Raw genomic sequence first — 20,130 nt, forward strand, 5'->3', positions numbered from 1 at the left:
TACTTAGTAGTCTTGACTTTTGTGGTGTGAATCTTCATTTAAATCCACATAGAGGATTACAAATTCAGGTACTATATTTTTTTCATTTTAGAATTTCTATGTATTATAGTTCCACACGCTGATGGAGTGTTCTTCATCAGCTATTCTGTCCGTTTCTCCCCCTGGTTTTGTTAACACTTAATCTACATTGTTTTAAAGATCTGGTCATCTACTTTCATTAGTTTTATCTGATGTGGCTGTATTCCTATTTCCTGTTTTCTCCTGCTTTTCAGTTGCTTACCATGTTTAGTCTTTAGCAAGTTTAGTCTTTTTTGATACAATATTGCTGATTGTGAGTTAAAATAAAAATGTTTATATGATGTTTTCTTCTATTATGATAGCTCTCCTTCCAGAGACAATAAAATACTGGCTGGTCATATTAATGAAGGAGAGATTTAATTCTGGGTTGGAGCTCAGCTGAGATTCAGGGGTTCATCTTGGTTCATCTCTGTACTGTTATATTCAGTTGAGAAGATTTCATATTTTCTGGGAATCCTTCTCACAGGTTCTAAACTCTAACAGCTGGATCTCAAGATTGCTAAAACTTCTGATTTGTTTAACAGAAGTATTCCGCTAGGTTATGGTAAATTAAGTAAGGAGGCCACTAGACCTAGATGGCTCTACTGCCTGGCTAAGTAAGTAAACCAAAACCTAAGCCTGTAAATGCTTCAAGGTTATAAAATCAAAAGATTAAGGATAACCAATCACAACCAACCAACTAGGCTTTAAGCTGTAGTCAATGGAATCATTTCTTGTCTTAGCTTCTGCACTTTCTCTGTTTAAGTCTTTCCCCTGGTTCCTGTCAGCAGAGCCCTCTAACCACTTTCAGTTTGTAGCTGCCACATTCAAAGAGATTTTTGCTCAAACTCTTAAATTTTTTAATATACCTCAGTTAATCTTTTAACAGTTCTTAGCTTCTTATCCTGCATAGTCACAAACGCCCTCAGGATAAAAGTACCAGTATTCGAGGTTCTCCGAAGTTTCCATAAGCTTGGCTGCCAAAAGCTCCACAAGATTTTAATCCAAAAGCTTTCTTTTTCTGACTAGGAGTCTTTCTCAGATGTAATGTCCATATCCTTAGCTTTCTATCTTTCCAGAAATTGAGAACTGTCAGGAAAATAAAAACAGCTGCAGATGTAAATTCACTCTTCTGAGACTGCCTTTTCTCTGGAGTTTTAGCACCTCCAGTTCTCATTTCCCTGCTATCACACAGATGAGTTAGGTATTTATCTAGATATTTCTAGTTGTTCTCAGAAAAACCTAGTTTCTCTACTCTCCCTTCTTCAGTTTAAAAGTTTGAAATGCATTTTCTTAACACTAATTGAAGCCTGATATTTATTTTATGAGGCCTATGGAAAGTTGCGGTCATTTACTACTTTCCTAAAAATGTAGAGCCAAGATACTATATACTTTGTTTTCTTCCTTTCTTTTTATCATCTTAAGGCATGAATTTATAGTATAATGCAAAACTAACCTCTGCCTCCTCTTCGTGGAATATAAAAATTTAGAACAGAAAAAAATATTTTTTTTACTTCTGACTTTTTAACATATATAAAGGATAATTAATTCTTTCTTCTTTTAAAGATTTTATTTATTTGTTTGACAGAGAGAGACACAGCGAGAGAGGGAACACAAGCAGGGGGAGTAGGAGAGGGAGAAGCAGACTCCCCACAGAGCAGGGAGCCCGATGTGGGGCTCGATCCCAGGACCCTGGGATCAAGACCCAAGCTGAAGGCAGACACTTAACGACTTAACCACCCAGGCACCCCAGGATAATTAATTCTTGCTAATTAATATGTGTTCTGGTTTATAAGGCACACCTGCATTCAAAATTAAAGCATGAAATTACTTTTGTTTTTCATTCTAAGAATGCCCCTGGGGATACTAGATTTATACATGCTTCTAGAAAAAATTGTCCTCATTGTCAGTTTTTTTTAAAGATTTTATTTATTTATTTGAGAGAGAGAGTGAGCAGGATGGAAAGGGAGAGAGGATCTGAATCAAACTCCACACAGCTCAGAGCTGGACACGGAGCTCAATCCCATGATCATGAGATCATGACCTCAGCCGAAACCAAGAGTTGGACACTTAACTGACTGAGCCACCCAAGCACCCCTCATGGTCAAATTTTATAAGGCATATACAATTTACAAGTATTTATTTATTTATGAATTAATAGGTATTACAGGTACACTACTAGTTACTGGATATACAATGGTGACGCAAATAATCAAGTCTAGCTCATTTGAAGTCTGATAATTAAAAAAGATGGGGACAGATTTTGAACAAAACAAGCTTGCAGATATAAACTAAAAATCAAGCTAGGAACAATAAAAGTACAGACACCATGATATGTGGGGAGGGGATGTAAGTGTATTTTAGTGATAGAGAAGACCTTGCTAAGGATATGACACACTGATGAAGATGATTAGGAAGTAATTAAAGTTTTTTTTTTTTTTTTAAGGGTTATGGATAGGACAGAATAGTGTAAGGAAACTTCCACATACAAACAAAAGTTTGGTGTTTGAAAGGAACTCAAATATGGCCTAAATGACTATAGCATAGAAGAACTGGCATATGAAGAAATTAGTCTATAAAATATTTTACTAGAAACTCATAAATTTGGAGGTAAAGAATTTGTACGTAAAAAATTATTTGACTTAGATCTAACTTTTTTAAGTCAAGGTCTAAAAATATTCCAAGAATGTAGTGCTCATCCAAATATACTCTACAAAGTGTTCTTATAATTGCACCTTGAGGTAGTTATAACAAATAGAAATATAAATATTTTTAAGTCCTTAAACATTAAATTAGTAGGTGTCATGTGTTCTACAAGGTCTATGTTATAGTACAAATTGCTTGATTTGGGTTGTATTTGACGAAATGCCACATAAAAGTTTAACTTTTACAAGAATATAGTTGTGATCTGATTATGAAGATAATGGATAAAAATGTTTCCAAAAATCATGCTAAATTGTCGTAAAATACTTATGGGTCTAATTTAACTGGTGAAAGTGTATCTTTCTAAATTAGCATGAATCAGGGAAGTATCCTTATAAACTTTGTGAAATAAAAACTGCAGAGGCATTATCTCAAATAATTTCCAGTAGCATCTTCTAGTTAAAAAAGCATTTATTTTTCATTTTAGGAAAATATTTCACATTTTGTATGTTTGATAAAAAGCTTTGAAATTTCACATATGAATGAGTTAATAATGTATTCATAAAACATTTTCCAAATGATCTTCCCATTCACCTTGGTGTATTCACTGTATCAAAGATTACAAAAAGAAGTAGCAATTTCTTGTCATATAGTAATTTCCTTGTGCTCTGATGTTAAGAGAAAATGATGATTTCTTTTGAAATGAATCAAAAGTAGTACTGCAGAGATGAGACATGGCGATAATGAAGTATATTTTACCATGACTCATTTTTTAGATCTTTACATTATATAGTACTAAAATATTATTTATGGTACAGATTCTTAATGCCAAACTTCAGTAAATAAAAATTTTAAAACTTTCATTCATATTTTTCATGTTTGCCCAATATGAGAATAAGTAGGAAAGGTAAATTACAAGAAAACAAATGACATAAAACAAGAAAAATCGGGAAATGAATATCCCAGACCGGAGCTTTTTGGACTATGAAATGTCTGCATTTGGTTTTACTATTTATTAATGGATTAGTAGAATTACTTACCCATGTTTTAAACATACTTACAGACACACATACACACCAACCCATATATAATTCCCAACCTTAAATTACCTAGGATCTTTGCTTTGCTCTGCTTAGCTTGTTGATAATATTTTTATCTGACCTAGTAGATTATGAATATGCAAAAAATTGGAATTTTTAAAATTAAACAGATATGGTTTTTAAATTCTAACTCTGTCACTTGATAGTTTTGACTTCCAAATACTTCAAACATTTCATTTGTATAGTAAGAAAAAGAGCATTTTTCTCATAGACTTCTGAGCAGAAGCAAGGTAGAAAAACGATAATAATATTAGTTTGTACTGAAGTAATGGCTATATAACAAGAATTATTCTAAATGCTTACATAATCATTAAACACTTTAGTAAGATAATTGTATTATTACTATTTTATGGATAAACAAACTAAGAATTTGCCAAAAATGTCTTAGTTAATGCATGACGAAGACAGGTTTTCAAGTTTGTTTGTTTTTTAAATATTTTATTTATTTGATAGAGACAGAGACACACAGAGAGAGAGAGAGAAAGAGAGAGAGAGAGAGAGCACAAGCAGGGGGAGCAGCAGAGGGAAAGGGAGAAGCAGGCTCCCTGGCAGGCTCCCTCAAGGGAGCCGGACGCGGGGCTCCATCCCAGGAACCTGGGATCATGATCTGGGCTGAAGGCAGATGCCCAACCAACTGAGCCACCCACGCGCCCCCAAGTCCAAGTTCTTAATAACACCAATTTACTTTTACTTAACACATAAGTATTGATACATAGGTAAATCCTATAGACTCTAGAGGTAAGGAATGATGATTACACATAAAATATATTTGTGTGCATGTTATGTTTTTGCTACAATGTCACACAGTTACCTGAACATTTTCTTCCAGTCTTTTCCTCACTTTGTTGACCCAGTTAGATATCCATTGATTTTCTTTCATAAATATGGGTTTTTTGCTAATTATAGGCCTAAAATAAGCATAATTCTGGTTTCATTTCCAGCAAGTTGCAGATTTCCTTTGTATATTTTTTCTCTTATCTATTTCATTTGTATTTAAATATGATCAATATTTATTGATATATAAAATGCAGTCAATTAAATAAACATACTACAAAATCCTCTAGACTCATAACTCTTTCCAATTACAATACTCTCCTTTTTTCTCATTTTCACAGTGAAAGAAGTTGTCTACATATTCTGATGCCCTATCTTCAACTGTCAATCTACTATAATATGCTTACTGGCTTCATTATTTTCTGAAAAGATAGATAAATAATGAACAAGATCCTATAGAGAGCCTTAACTTCTTGTCTTTGCTCTTTTTCCTTCACAGCATTTGAAACTATTCAGCTACATATGGGGAGAATTGTCTAGGAAAAAAAGGGCATATGGAAAGGAACATGGCCAACATCAGAAATTATAGGAACTGTAGAGCACAGTGCATGATTAGTATGAAGTAATCATAGGTAAGCTGATCCAATTCATCACATCTTTAATTCCCGTTCACATGAACCTACTGCAGTATTTCACAGAAGAGCTGTATAGGCGATTTGTCTAAACTAGTGGTTTCCAAGCCTGACAAATCACGTCTAGATACTTAGCTGTAATAGCTTTTTAGCCTCTGCTGACCAGAAATGGGTTTAGGATAAGTGTTGAACACGACAATTAGCAGCATCAGCCAAAGGAGAAAATCAAGAAAGACACTTAATAGGCAGAAGCCTCTGGATGGATAGATAGAAGCACCATTAATTCTGATGAGGAAGACAAGAAATGTAATAGATTGAAGCACAAAAAAAATGGTATTCATTTTGAACATGCTAAAGATAGGATTCCTATAAGATAACTAAGTTGGAATTTTGACACATGGCATATAACATGACTCAGACGATTGGACATATTAATTTAGTTTTGAGAAATAGATATTGGCAAGAAAAATAAACTTTAGATATGTTAATAAAGGCTTTGTAGGGTAAAATATCATTGCAAGAAAGAGTTTCTATATAGAGAAAGGAGAGAATATAATGAAGATATGCATGTTAATCCAGTATATACCCTAAGTAACTGCAGTTATAAATGAGGAAAACCAGCATTATAAAATATGGTGAAAATCTAGACAAAAAAATTTGTTATTTTAATTGACAAGCTAATTGAAAAATTTATATGGAAATGCAAAATACCAAGAATAACAAAAATATTGAAAATAAAGAAGAAACACTACCTGATTTCAAGTCTTACTAAAAGACAACCAGTAAGACAATGACATATTAGTGTAAAAAAATGACAAATAACTGATGGGGAAAAAAATACAGACCTTAAAACATTTGGTTTTAAAGAAATACACAAAGGGAGTAATATAAAGACAAAAGGAAATATTGCAAACTAGCGATGCTGGAAAACGGAACATCCATCTATAAGAAAATATAATATCCATCTATAAGAAAAATGAAGCTCCACCCTTGCCTAACATCACATATAAAAATTTAACTCAAATAACTCATAGACCTAATTATGAGCATTAAACATAAAAATTTTAGAACAAAATCTGAGAGATATCTTCAGGAACTTGAGTTTGACAAAGATTTCTTAAATAGTACACACCAATCATAGAGTATAAATAAAATATATATATTTTATATATTTATATATGTATTTGGCCTTCATCAAAAATTTAAAAAATTAGCTCTTTTAAACATACTCATTGGAAAATAAAAATACAAGACACAAAATAATAGAAAATATTTGCTAAACAAATATATGATAATTTTATGAAGAATGTGTTTTAAAATGTTACAGTAACAAGATAAACAACCTAATTAAAAAAACGGGCAAAAGTGTTAATTAGATACCTAACAAAAGAAGATATACTAATGAAAAGAGTATCAACCTAGTCACCAGAGTAACAAAATTAAAACCACAATGAAAGACTACTCCAGCACTCAATGGCTAAAATTTATAAAGCTAGCAACACAAAGCATTGGTGCAGAACATACATTGCATTGGTGTAGTTCTCATTCATTGTTTGTGGAGATGCAAAGTGATAAAAAACAGTTTGGAATGCAATTTTGCAGTTTCTTACAGATTTAAACATGAAGTTGACATTGACCCAACAATTTCACTCTTAGATACTAACCCAAGACAAGTGAAATATATGTTCCTGGTGAAGAGTTGTTCTAGACTGTTCTCAGAAGCATTAGCTATAATTTCAAAAAAGTGGAAACAGCTGGGAGTATATCGAAAATCTCTGTTCCTCCCTCTCAATTTTGTTTTAAACCTAAAAGTCCTCTAAAAATAGTCTTTAAAAAAAGGGTAGAATCCTGAAGTAAAGATAAGTTATTTATTAGGCTGGCCTCCAGTGATATTATTGCAAGTGTAACTTAAAGTATCACAAAACTGAAACACTTGAAAACACCGGGTAATCCAAAAGTTATTCTATGAATTTGTCCATGACGCTTTAAATACTTGCAATTGTTATGGCATATACACTTTAATCACTCTACAATGCAAGTGAGGCAATTGTGATAGAGTCTGCCCCTTTTTAAAAAAGAATCCTAATTATGGGGCGCCTGGGTGGCTCAGTCGTTAAGCGTCTGCCTTCGGCTCAGGTCATGATCCCAGGATGCTGGGATCGAGCCCCGCGTCGGGCTCCCTGCTCAGCGGGGAGCCTGCTTCTCCCTCTCCCACTCCCCCTGCTTGTGTTCCCTCTCTCGCTGTGTCTCTCTCTGTCAAATAAATAAATAAAATCTTAAAAAAAAAAAAAAAAAAGAATATCACCAATCATCAGGTAATGAAAATTAGAACCACAGTGAGATATCATTTCACACTTGTTAGGAAGGTTATTATTAAAAAAAAAAAAAGATAACAAGTGTTGGCAAGGACCTCTTTATACTGTTGGTGGGAATGTTAAATAGTATAGCTATTATGGAAAACTGTACAGAGGTTCCTCAAAAAATGAAAAATAGAAATAATATATGACCCAGCAATCCCATTTTTGGATATATATCCAAAGGAGTTGAAGTCAGGATCTGGAAGAGGTATCTGCACTCTGATGTTTACTGCAGCATTATCCACTATAGCCAAGATATGGAAACAATCTAAGTGTTCATCAATAGATGAATGGATAAAGAAAATGGTATTTACATAAAATGGAATATTATTAAGTCTTAAAAAAAAGGAAATATTGCAAATATCTTATGAACTCACATGTGGAATCTAAAATAGCCAAACTAATAGAAGCAGAGACTAGAAGGTTTGTTGTTAGGGCTTGGGGGAGGGCAATCTGGAGGGGGAGTGATGGTTAAAGGGTACAAAGTTCCAGTTATATATGATAAATAAGTGCTGGAAATCTACTCTACAGTAGATATAGTATACACTGTGACTAACAATACTGTATTTTACACTTAAAGTTTGCTAAGAAGGTAGATCTCAAGCGTTCTTACCACTACTATTACTACTACTAATAAAGGAGGTTAGGGGCACCTGGGTGGCTCAGCTGGTTGAGTGTCTGACTCTTGATTTTGGCTCAGGTCACGATCTCAGGGTTGTGAGATTGAGCACGTGTCATCCTCGACGCTGGGTGTGGAGCCTGCTTAAGATTCTCTCTCTCCCTCTCCTGTTGCCCCTACCTGCCACTCAATCAATCAATCTATCAATCAATCAATCAATAAATAAATAATAAAGTGGGAGGAAACTTTGGGAGATGATGGATATATTTATGGCCTTGATGGAAATGATGGTTTCACAGTTATATACTTAACACCAAACTCATTGTGAGTTGTAAACATTAAATATATACAGGTTTTTATATGTCAATTATACCTCAATTAAGTGGTTAAAAAAAAGGAAATTATATAAAATGCAAACTATAGTAACAAAAAGCAGCTCAGTATTTGCCATGGGTCATGAAGCAAGAGGAAGAGCTGCCTGCAAAGAAGTGAAAGATAAATTTGGGAGTTCATGGAAATTAGCTATGTAATGATTATGTTATGGTTATATGACTTAATACTTCTGTCAAAACTCATCAAATTGTATACATATCTGACAAGAAGTAAAAATAAAAAATATATGTGAAGAATTTGGGAAATCATTAATGACAGCATATACCAGAAAATATAGAGAGTTTGGGAAAATTAATAAAAAAACTATTTTAAGAAAGAGAAATGCAGGGTGCCTGGGTGGCTCAGTCATTAAGCGTCCAACTCAGGTCATGATCCCAGGGTCCTGGGATCGAGTCCCACATTGGGCTCCCTGCTCAGGGAGAAGCCTGCTTCTCCCTCTCCCACTCCCCCTGCTTGTGTTCCCTCTCTCGCTGTCTCTCTCTGTTGAAAAATAAATAAAATCTTAAAAAAGAAGAGAGAGAAATGCAAACCTAGTGAATGCAATCCTAGTGAATTAGTTCCTTGTTTAGAACAGTAAAATGATTTTCGGTGAGATTACAGAAGTAACATCCATATAAAATGTGCCCTCCAGGGCGCCTGGGTGGCTCAGTTGGTTAAGCGACTGCCTTCGGCTCAGGTCATGATCCTGGAGTCCCGGGATCGAGTCCCGCATCGGGCTCCCTGCTCGGCAGGGAGTCTGCTTCTCCCTCTGACCCTCCTCCCTCTCATGCTCTCTGTCTCTCATTCTCTCTCTCAAATAAATAAATAAAAAAAAAAATCTTTAAATAAAAAATAAATAAATAAATAAAATGTGCCCTCTGTATCTTCCATAGACAATTATTGCATGAAAGAAGGCAATACTCCACAAGGAGCAACAACACTGAGGAGATAAATTTTATAATATTCATGACTGTTACAACAAATTTTATCTCCAATAACCATAGAATGTCACTTGTAAAACTACTAATCAGTGTGCAATTGAAGCCTTCAATAGAGAATTTTTAACTGTTAAAAACTTTCCAAATGGATTTTCAACTTTTCTGTTAACCTGTTGTAAACAATATTTAAAAAGTTACACCATCAGGGCACCTGGGTGACTCACTTCAGCATCCAACTTTTGATTTCAACTCAGGTCATGATCTCAGGGTTGTGGGATTGAGCCCTGTGTTGCCGGCAAGCTCAGCACTGAGTCTGCTTGAGATTCTCTCTCTCTGGCCCTTCTCCTGTTCAAGCTTGCACTCTCTCTCTCTCCCTCAAATAAATAGATTAAAATAAAATAAAATAAAATAAAATCATTTTTTTAAGTTATACCATCTGTTTAGAAGTCAATCTAAAACACTGAGATCAAGAGAATTTGGAATTCTGAGTTTTTAATCTGAAAAAACTTAGTATATGCATATACCATCTATTATGGAACCCTCCACATAGGATCTGGGAGAGCTACCTATAATTAAACACACGAGTTTCTGTATCAAAGTTTATGAATATTCACCCTAAATGAATAAATAAAAATTACAAATGGTTTCTTCTCAGGTCAAATTATATTTACTCACTAAATAAACTATGGAAAATATACTTTTTCAGAGCTTTTTGTATTTCTGAAGTTTGGACAGGGCAACATGGAACAGTGGAAGACAAATTTATCTATATTCCAAGCACAGAGAAAGTTATTTTACTTTAAATTATGTTGAATTAACATAAAATGTATGCAAAGTGATTTCATGATTGAATGATGTGATTGTAATTATATATGTAAATCAGAAAACATATTCCAAGTAAGAAATAAATCTGAGAGTATGTGGTCTAAATAGGATATTACATGTGTTCACTTCATTATAATGTTTGTCTTATAGTGTTTTCTTTTTTCACTATTTAACGTTGGAAAATACTTGACTTGAAATTTTTGCTCTGCCAATTTACGGCCTATTTCATGGAAGAAACTACCTCTAAGATAAAAAGCTTTATGAGGTGATTTTAACCACCATAGATCAATGACCTTTTCAAAATTCTGTGTCTTGATTGAGTAGCCATTCAGTTCATTCCCTGAATGCTAGTGTAAACATGGGGAATGAGTTAGAATATATTGTTTCAAAGGTCACCAAGCATTTTTAATTTTAATGCATTACTTTATACAATTAAAAAAATACATAAAAAGAAAATGCTAATACCTGCCTTGCTTTGACATAAGATTAGCAAGGAAATACATACATATACACACATACATATAGTATTTCAACTGTATTTGAACTGGATTTGAAATACTATACATGTCTGTGTTTCTGTGCATGTGGTTTAAATGCTCAAAACTGAATAGAAATATATATTCAAAGCTATATCAATGATAAATCTAATAGTATATAAAATATTTTCAACATTTTATTAATTTATATTAAAATAATTATTTTGAATGCATGAAATAAATTTAAAAAGAAAGTAATGTCAATTCATACTATGTCATGTATTTCTCTTCATTTGCTGAAAAATTGTCCACTATTTAAGAAAAAAAGAATCCTAGACTACTGATGAACTTCCATTTCAAAATAAATATGGGAATGAAAAAGCCAAACTAGGACACTTTTAAGAATGTTGCTATCACTAACAAGAAATATGGAATAGAGCTGATGATCAATAACTAAACATATAATATCACATATGTTTGTAGCATTTGTAATGTATTTTCAAGATTGCATTACACTATTTTTGGGGAAACTGTCCATGAGATTCAGTGATTTGCAAAGCTCTGAAAGTTTCTTGGAAAGTGTATGCAGGAAGGGAAAGGATTGAAGGTGTATGAAGCTATAGCCATATCTAACATGAGCATGGTAGAACAAGTCAACTTTCTGTAGACTAGCTAATAATTGACAGATTCTAGTGCTAAGAAAAAAAAAAAAAAAACAGCTTCCAAAATACAAACTGCTTTCATAGGCTGCTTTTATTTCATAATAATCTACATTGTCTATATTATTAATGTTCTATCAAGTTCCTGTTAATTTATTATTTGATATTCCAGGTTTCCCATACCTACGTTCACACTGAACCCAGGTTACAACCAAGAAAATTAAAATATATCACAAAGAGAAAAAATTTAGTAGTATATTTTTTAAGAAAAAAATGTCATGTAATTGTAATGATCTCTCTGTTATCATTGTGTTATATAAGGAATGTTCATGCTTTGGATATTTAAATTACACCAATATTTCATGTGTTTACAAGGGGTTATTTGAATATTTATGCCGTCATTATACATATCTATTGTTTTCCTTCAGGAGTTTTAAAGTCTAATAAAACTGTCAGAGAATTTTCAGCTGAAATGAACAAGTAAGTGGATGCTTGGGATTCTTTTTCATTCTATAAATAAGAGCATTATTACTTTTAAAAATTTCTCTTCACCACAAAACTAACTGAAATTAACTGTAACCGTAATATGATGAGATTATCAAGTTTGCTATGTCAAACTCGTTGCTATGTTAAACTCGTTAAGACCTATCTTGGAACTATACGTCCATAATTTGTTTCATGTAAAAGAAAAATTAAATGGGTAAATTAACCCCTCATGCTCTTCTTTCTGCTAAAATATAAGATCTTAAAGCGAATTCAGTACTTTCACCTCTTCTTAACACCTTAAATATATCCAAATATAATCAACTGAGAAGCACTTTTGGAATGGGAGAGTAAAAACTTCTGAAAATCTGCTCTTTCACAAAATGAAGAACACAGGGAAAATCTGTCAAAATTAACTTATTCAGAAATCTGAAAATTTATCAAAGCTTGTAACAATCCAAGAATGATTTAACTGCAAAAAGCTACTAATTCTCAGACCAGTGAGTTTTGTGGTATTATAACATGCCCTATCTCCCATCCACCCTGTCTCCAAGTACACAGTAGTGTATAATCAGCAGCACACACTGGAGTGGAGATAATGGTTTGGAGTGCCCCAAAAACTCTATCTCCAGAGTACTGTCACTCTGTGACCGGTCTTAAAACTTTCTGGAAGAACCCCATTCATTGGGCTTATCATTATTTTATCTGAGTTACCTTTGATGGAAAAGATCTATCCTTAGAACAATTTATCAACAGCAATCAGTGGCAAATGTTTACCACTGCAGCTGCCTGAGAAAGCAATACCAATTAGGGAAAACAAGAAGCTTAAAAGAAAATTGAGAAATGAGATATCAATAGAGTCCTTGAAAAAGCTCTAACATATTCTTAAGACTCTAGAAGAGTTGCTATTGCCACTCTATCAAGAGAAAGGTAATTTATCATTCTTGTAAGTACAGAGAACAAACTCAAGCTATTTTGACTTCAATGTTGAAATTCACTAAATAATGCTATAATTACAAGACAGTGATAATTGAACTTAAATGCTCAATGAAATTTCCTACAAAATTACTACTAAGTGAAATAAAAATCACCTAATCAGAGATATAGGAAGTTTTCATTGGTATTATTTCAACCTTCATTAGTTTCCCTGATTGTCCAGTATTTAATAACATTCTTTAACATCAAACAATCTGGAAATTCCTAGAAGAAAACATAGGGGGAAAAGTTCCATGACATTGGCCTTGGCAATGATTTCATGGACATGACACCAAAAGCACAGACAAGAAATGCAAAATACACAAGTGGGACTACAGCAAATGAAAAACTTCTGATAGCAAAGAAACAGTAAATGAAGTGAAATAGCAACCTACGGGATGGAAGAAAATATTTGTAAACCATATATTTGATAATAGGTTACTATCCAAAATATGTAAAGAACTCCAACTCAAAAATAATTTTAAAATATAACAATCCAGTTAAAACTGGGCAAAATACTTGAATAGCCTCTCCCCAAAGACACACAAATGGCCAAGAAGTACATTAAAAGATACTCAACATCATCAATCATCATGGAAATGCAAATCAAAACCACAATGATATATTACCTTAAATCTGTTAGGATGGCTTAAAAAAAAAAAAAGGTAAGTGTTGGCAAGGATGTGGAGAAATTAGAACCCTTGTACACTGTTGCTGGGAATGGTAAATGGTGCAGTCATTATGGAAAACAGTATGGAAGTTCCTGAAAAAATGAAAAATAGAAACACCATATGATCCAGCCATCCCATTTCTGGGTATTTATCCATGGGAATTGAAATCAGGATCTTGAGGAGATATCTGTACTCCCATGTTCACTGCAGTATTATTCCATAATAGCCAAGGTATGGAAACAACCCAAATGTCCATCCACAGATAAATGGATAAAGAAAATGTGATATATGTATGGAATATTATTCATATAATAAATTTATTGTATTATATCTTATTGTATATATCTTATAGGTTATATTTTATACATTAAATTATATATAATACATAAAATTATTATAATAATATGGGTATTATTAGGCTTAAAAAGGAAGGAAATAGTGTCATTTGTAACAACATGGATGAACTTGGAGGGCATTATACTAAGTGAAGTAAGTCAGACTCAGAAAGACAAATATTGCATGATCTCACTTGTATGTGAAATCTAAAACAGTAGTAAGTAACAGAATCAGAGAATAGCATGGTGGTTGCCAGGGGCTGGGGAAAGGGGAAAATGGGTTGATGTTGATCAAAGTATAAAAAGTTTCACTTATACAAGATGAATAAATTCTTGAGATCTAATGTATGGCCTTGGCACCTACAGCTAACAATATTGTATTGTATACTTGAAATATGCTGAGAGCATACATTATTAAGTCTTCTCACCACAAAATAAAGAAATAAAAAGAAAACGGAAACCATGTGGATAGGGTACATATATTAATTAGCTTGATTATGTGATCATTTCACAATGTATACAGTATCAAAACACCAAGTGGTATAACATTTAAACTTTTTTTTTTTAATTTTACTGCTTAGTTGACAACTTTATTACAGATTACTTTCTGGATGACACATATTTGAATGCTTGATGACTCATTCATCTATCATTTTTATTATGCTTCATTTATTATCTTTAAATATATAATTAGAAATACTATAGAAAATTAAATGTTATCATTAATAGAGAATTCAGGTATTTTAGAAATTATCACAACACTACAGATATCCTCCTTTTTCTAATATAAAATTTAGCTGGTAACCCAGGAAATCAAATCTCAAATCTGAAATTTTAACTGGTTTAACTCTGAGAACTTTAAGTGTATCATTTAGTGTCACCTAATAATGAATTCATAAATTATGTGTGCTAGATAACAGTTTTATTCTTATGAAAAAAATAAGTTTAAGTTACTTAAGTTTAATTAAGTTAGAAGAGTCAAAAAATGTAAAAAGTTAATTTACTTAAAAACGAATGAAATTAACAATTGCTTTTATTTTTTTATTTTGTATTTTTTTTGAGATTTTATTTATTCTTTGAGAGAGACACAGAAGACAAGTGGGGGGAGGGGTAGAGGGTGAGGGAAAGAGGAAGCAGACTCCCTGCTGAGCAGTAAGCCCAAAGTGGGGTTTAATCCCAGGACCCCAAGATTATGACTTGAGCCGAAGTCAGATGTTTAATGGACAGAGCCACCCAAGTGCCCCAACAATTGCTCTTAAAGATTGTGAAAAAAGGAGAGAAAAAATCCGTAAGTACTTCATTCTCAACATGTATAGAAAAAATAAAATGTTATATCGTAGAGCTAAATTTTTGATGATTTGAGATATGTAGTCAAATAATGAGAGTCACTGAAGCCAAAGCAAAGACAACATGTTGATGAACACAGCAGTATTTTTGTCTATCCCAGAAAAAAAAACCCTTTATCTATGTTATCTTTCTTTTAAAGTAATCTTTCCATCCAATGTGGGGCTCGAACTCAGGACCCGAGATCAAGAGTTGCACACTCCACCGACTGAGCCAACCAGGTGACCCTATCTATGTTATCTTTTTTTTTTTTTTAAAGATTTTATTTATTTATTTGACAGAGAGAGAGAGACAGTAAGAGAGGGAACACAAGCAGGGGGAGTGGGAGAGGGAGAAGCAGGCTTCCCGCTGAGCCGGGAGCCCGATGTGGGGCTCGATCCCAGGACCTTGGGATCATGACCCGAGCCGAAGGCAGATGCTTAACTGACTGAGCCACCCAGGCGCCCCCTATCTATGTTATCTTAATCAAATCTTTGTTTATAAAAAGCTTTCCTGTAAATCAAATCTTTTTGAAGGGAAGGGAAAAAAAAGAGTTGCTTACTAAATGTAACCTAAGTATTGAACTCAAATTTCCCAAACCAAATATATACAAAATTTCATTATTTCGTTTATACTGTTTAATAAAAATGAAAATAAGTTATGAACTATAACTCACATTAGAGTCTTAGTGTATTTTATATTATTCCATTGTAAATACAAATTTTGCATTAAATTTTCTGAAGAAGTTATTGTTTAAATTATTAATCAGAACCCCTAAATTTGCTTTTTCAGCTTTGCATTACATTATATATAATGTATACTATATACTGTAGACTCTATATACTATTTCTGCATAATATATTGCATTTATACAGCCATCCAACGAAATATGAATATTTCATAGTACTTTCATAATATTTGCAAAAGCAATGATGCTGAAGAGACATTTCAGTGATTCAATTTCCTTATTTTTAAAACCCTATAAAGATACACATTAGGGGTGCCTGGGTGGCACAGTCAGTTAAGCACCCGACTCTTGATTTCTGCTCAGGTCATGATCTCAGGCTCATGAGATCCAGCCCTGCGTTGGGCTCCTGCTCAGCGGGGAGTCTGCTTGAAATTCTCTCACTCTGCCCCTCCCATTCCTGCGTGCTCTCTCTCTCTCAAATAAATAAATCTTAAAAAAAGGATACACATTAATAAAAATCCATTAAATGATAAAAGGCTGTGCCATATTTAGTATTCCCTTTAGAATGAGAAAAGAGTGTCTCTATCATCATAACAACTTAATAGATTTTTAGGCCTTCTGTCCAATGTAACAAGGTACTGAACAACTACTGAAGCAACATTTAAGTGCACATAAATAGTTGACAAAATATTTGTGTAAAATAAACAGGTACAAAAAAGCAACGGTTTTCCTTTGAGGATTGTATAATCATTAAAAGTGCATTGAAAAGGATTATTGAAAGGGTGCCTGGGTGGCTCAGTCCTTAAGCGTCTGCCTTCCCGTCAGGTCATGATCCCAGGGTCCTGGGATCGAGCCCCACATCGGGCTCCCTGCTCGGCTGGAAGCCTGCTTCTCCTTCTCCCACTCCCCCTGCTTGTGTTCCCTCTCTTGCTGTGTCTCTCTCTGTCAAATAAATAAATGAAATCTTTAAAAAAAAAAAAAAAAGATTATTTAAATGTAAAGCATAACTACACAATGCTAACGAACAGAGTAATAGTTGGAAATTTAGCGGCCATGGTTTATTAAGTATACACACACACACACACACACACACATATATATGTCTCTGCCCATATATGTGTGTCGATAGATATATACTGGAAAGTTTAGTATTAAATTTATCATTAAATTATTAGAGAACAAACCTCTATATCTACTGGTTTTTACTCCAGATGTCAAAAGCAAAGATATCTCATTTATAGGTATCATTATTACTGTGATAAATTACAAAAGAAATTAAAATCCAGATTCAAACTGAAAGTCCAACCAATGTTAAACTTTTAATAGGGTGTGTTCAATTAACCACTAGATTAGTATTTTGATAGCAGAATAGCAAAAATGCTACAAGTATGTCCATCAGACTGCCTAATTATTGATATAGTAAAGAAAAACGATCCTTCTCTTAAGTATACTTGATATACTAGAAGCATACTCTTACCTGGTTCTGAGTTGGTAGTTTATTACGTAGGTGACAGAAACACTGGTATGAAAGGAGAACACCGAAAGACGCCCCGAAACACAGTCGATAAAAGGCGCGCAATGACGCCAGCACTCCGTGCTGGGGGACTGAAATTAATAAGGCACGAGAAATTTCAGGAGTCCTGCCTGCCCCGTGGCGTCTGGGCTACAGGTTCTAGAGGCCACGCCTGAGTTCAGCGGGGGTCGCAGCAGTTCGCACAGCAAGGCCAATGGCTGACTCGGGGCCTCCACGTGCAACAAGGGCTCTCAGGAGGAACGGCTGTCCTGGGCAGCCTGCTTGGCGGTGGCAGCATGTGGGGGCAGGGCCGGCCCTGAGGACTGCCGCCTGCACATGTCCTCCTGGCAGGCTGACGGCAGCAGAGCCTCACAGGAGCGAGCTCACCAACAGGCCTCCCATAGACCCAACCACCCACATTTCCTCGCGAGAGCCGCGACGGACGCTCGCGATACCCGTGCACCTGGACGTCCCGTCCTGTTCCCCGGATGAGAGGTGGATGTGGTTCCAGAAGCGCCAGGACCAGCTGAGGTAGAAGGTGGAGGAACCAGAGCTCGGCTTCATCCCCTTCTTTAGGTAAGTTCATGCACTTCGGGGAATAAAGGGTTCTGTATTATCCAAGATTTATGTCCAGCAACTGCATTTTGGGAAATTATTTTGAAGAAATAATTTTTAAATGAACAAGTATTTCTGTAAGAAGGCATTAACACGGTGCATTACGTTGGAATTCTCTTATAAATACTGAATATTCAAATATTGTGTTGTTACTGTCTTAATATCACACCTGTGAACTGTAACTAATACAATGGAATTATATTAAAAATTAAAAATATTTACATGAAACTTTAAATGCCATCAGAATATTCTAATTATATAGTGTTCATTGGGAAAATTAGAATAAGAATTTATAATTATTATGAAACAGCAAAACTATGACATATATTTATACACATGAATATATGATCAAATATATTACACTTTTTAATCAAATTATATTTGATATTAAATTATCAAAAAAATTAATAAATTCTTAGAGATACTCAAGTGCACTGAGAACATTTTATTCCTCAAATGACTCCAAAACGTGCATCAGAACTTGCATAAGGAATGTTAATATTTAAATTGATCTCTGTACAAATGAAATCAATAAATTTTTAACAAACAATAAAATAAAATATGTTAAAACAATTTAGAGTGACAGAAGGCTGAAAAAATATTGCTTCATTTATTCCAATTGAATTTTCAGTGGATCATCTTAAATATTAAATATCTAAACTGTGTATCTTTTGTCTTAACGTTGTTGCTGTGACTTGAACAATTCAATGCTGAGTAGTTAGAGATATACACACGTACACAAATATATAATTTTTGAAATAAACACTAAACTGTTTCTTCATTTATTATATGACAGTTTCTTAGAGACAAATAAAGCACCATTTCCATTTCTTTCTGTTCTGAACAGGTGAAAATGACAGCAAAATCAATAAAGAGAATTGTAAGGTCAGGATAAAGAACATTCTCAGTTCAGATCTTAATTTCAGGAACAATTTGCCATGACATCTGTGTAGTCTCTTCATGAAAGTTTAGCAGATCTGACAGCTAATTAATTATAAAGCAAGATTAGAGACTGGACAGAAGTGCTGGCAGAGGAGAATTCATTTTTTGTGTCAGTGTGTTTCATTATATTCATTTTCTTAGGCCTGAAACACATACTGCTAGTAAATTATTGTTTATCTTTAAGCTCAAAAAGGAAATCGAACATAACATGAACAATTACCAAGATATTCTCAGAAAAATGCATTTAAAAAAGAAAAAAAGAAAAATTAGAATTATGTGACATCTGAGATTTCCCTGTGTTTTTTGTCTAAATTATTTGCAGTGTGCAAAATTACTTGATTTTAAAATCATAACAGATGGAAATTTAAAACTATCAACAGAAACAAAGTGCATATAAAAGATCATGAATTAAATATAGATACAGAAATTATAGATTGTGATTTAAGAAAACAAAGTTCAAGGTAACAATATTATTATAAGGAGCTAAATAGGAAAACTCTGCTGGTAGGAAACCAATATTCCCCATTGTCAGTAATGCAGAAATATGTATTGAGCTAATCAAAATCCTATTTTTATGTATCACTGGATAAAATAAAACAAGCAAAATAAAAAAACTTGGTACTCGCCAGTGAAGTTTATTCAAAATTATGTTCTATTAAAAATAAATGCAGAGATTTCTGGTTTCCAGTTAAGGATGTAGGAGTTTGAAGGTGGCTTCTCTGTCCTAACTACAAGTAAAAACCTATACAAACTAAAAAATCGATGCTCCTAGATCTGGAAGTGAAGCTAGGTCATAAGACAAACAGCTGCCTCCAAAATTGATGAGACAGACAAAAAAATCACAACTTACTAGAGCAGAGACCTACTAGAAGAAATCTTAGCAGGAACCAGTGCCAGGCTAAAAAAATCTAATTTTTAATTAATGATTTGTAAGAAGGTCAAGGTGCACAAGCCTGAGAGTCAACAATTCTTAGAGGACTCAGTAATAGGAGGACACCATGCTTTTGTGAGTTTAAAAACACCAGGAGTTCAACCAGATTATAGAGTAAGTATCAGAGAAAAAAAAATCCTCTTAGGCTTCCATGCTTCCATGAGGGGGAGGGGAAAGGAACCGTTTTGAATATGCCAGAACA

Source organism: Halichoerus grypus, chromosome 8, assembly GCF_964656455.1.
Source record: "Halichoerus grypus chromosome 8, mHalGry1.hap1.1, whole genome shotgun sequence".
Classification (NCBI taxonomy): domain Eukaryota; kingdom Metazoa; phylum Chordata; class Mammalia; order Carnivora; family Phocidae; genus Halichoerus; species Halichoerus grypus.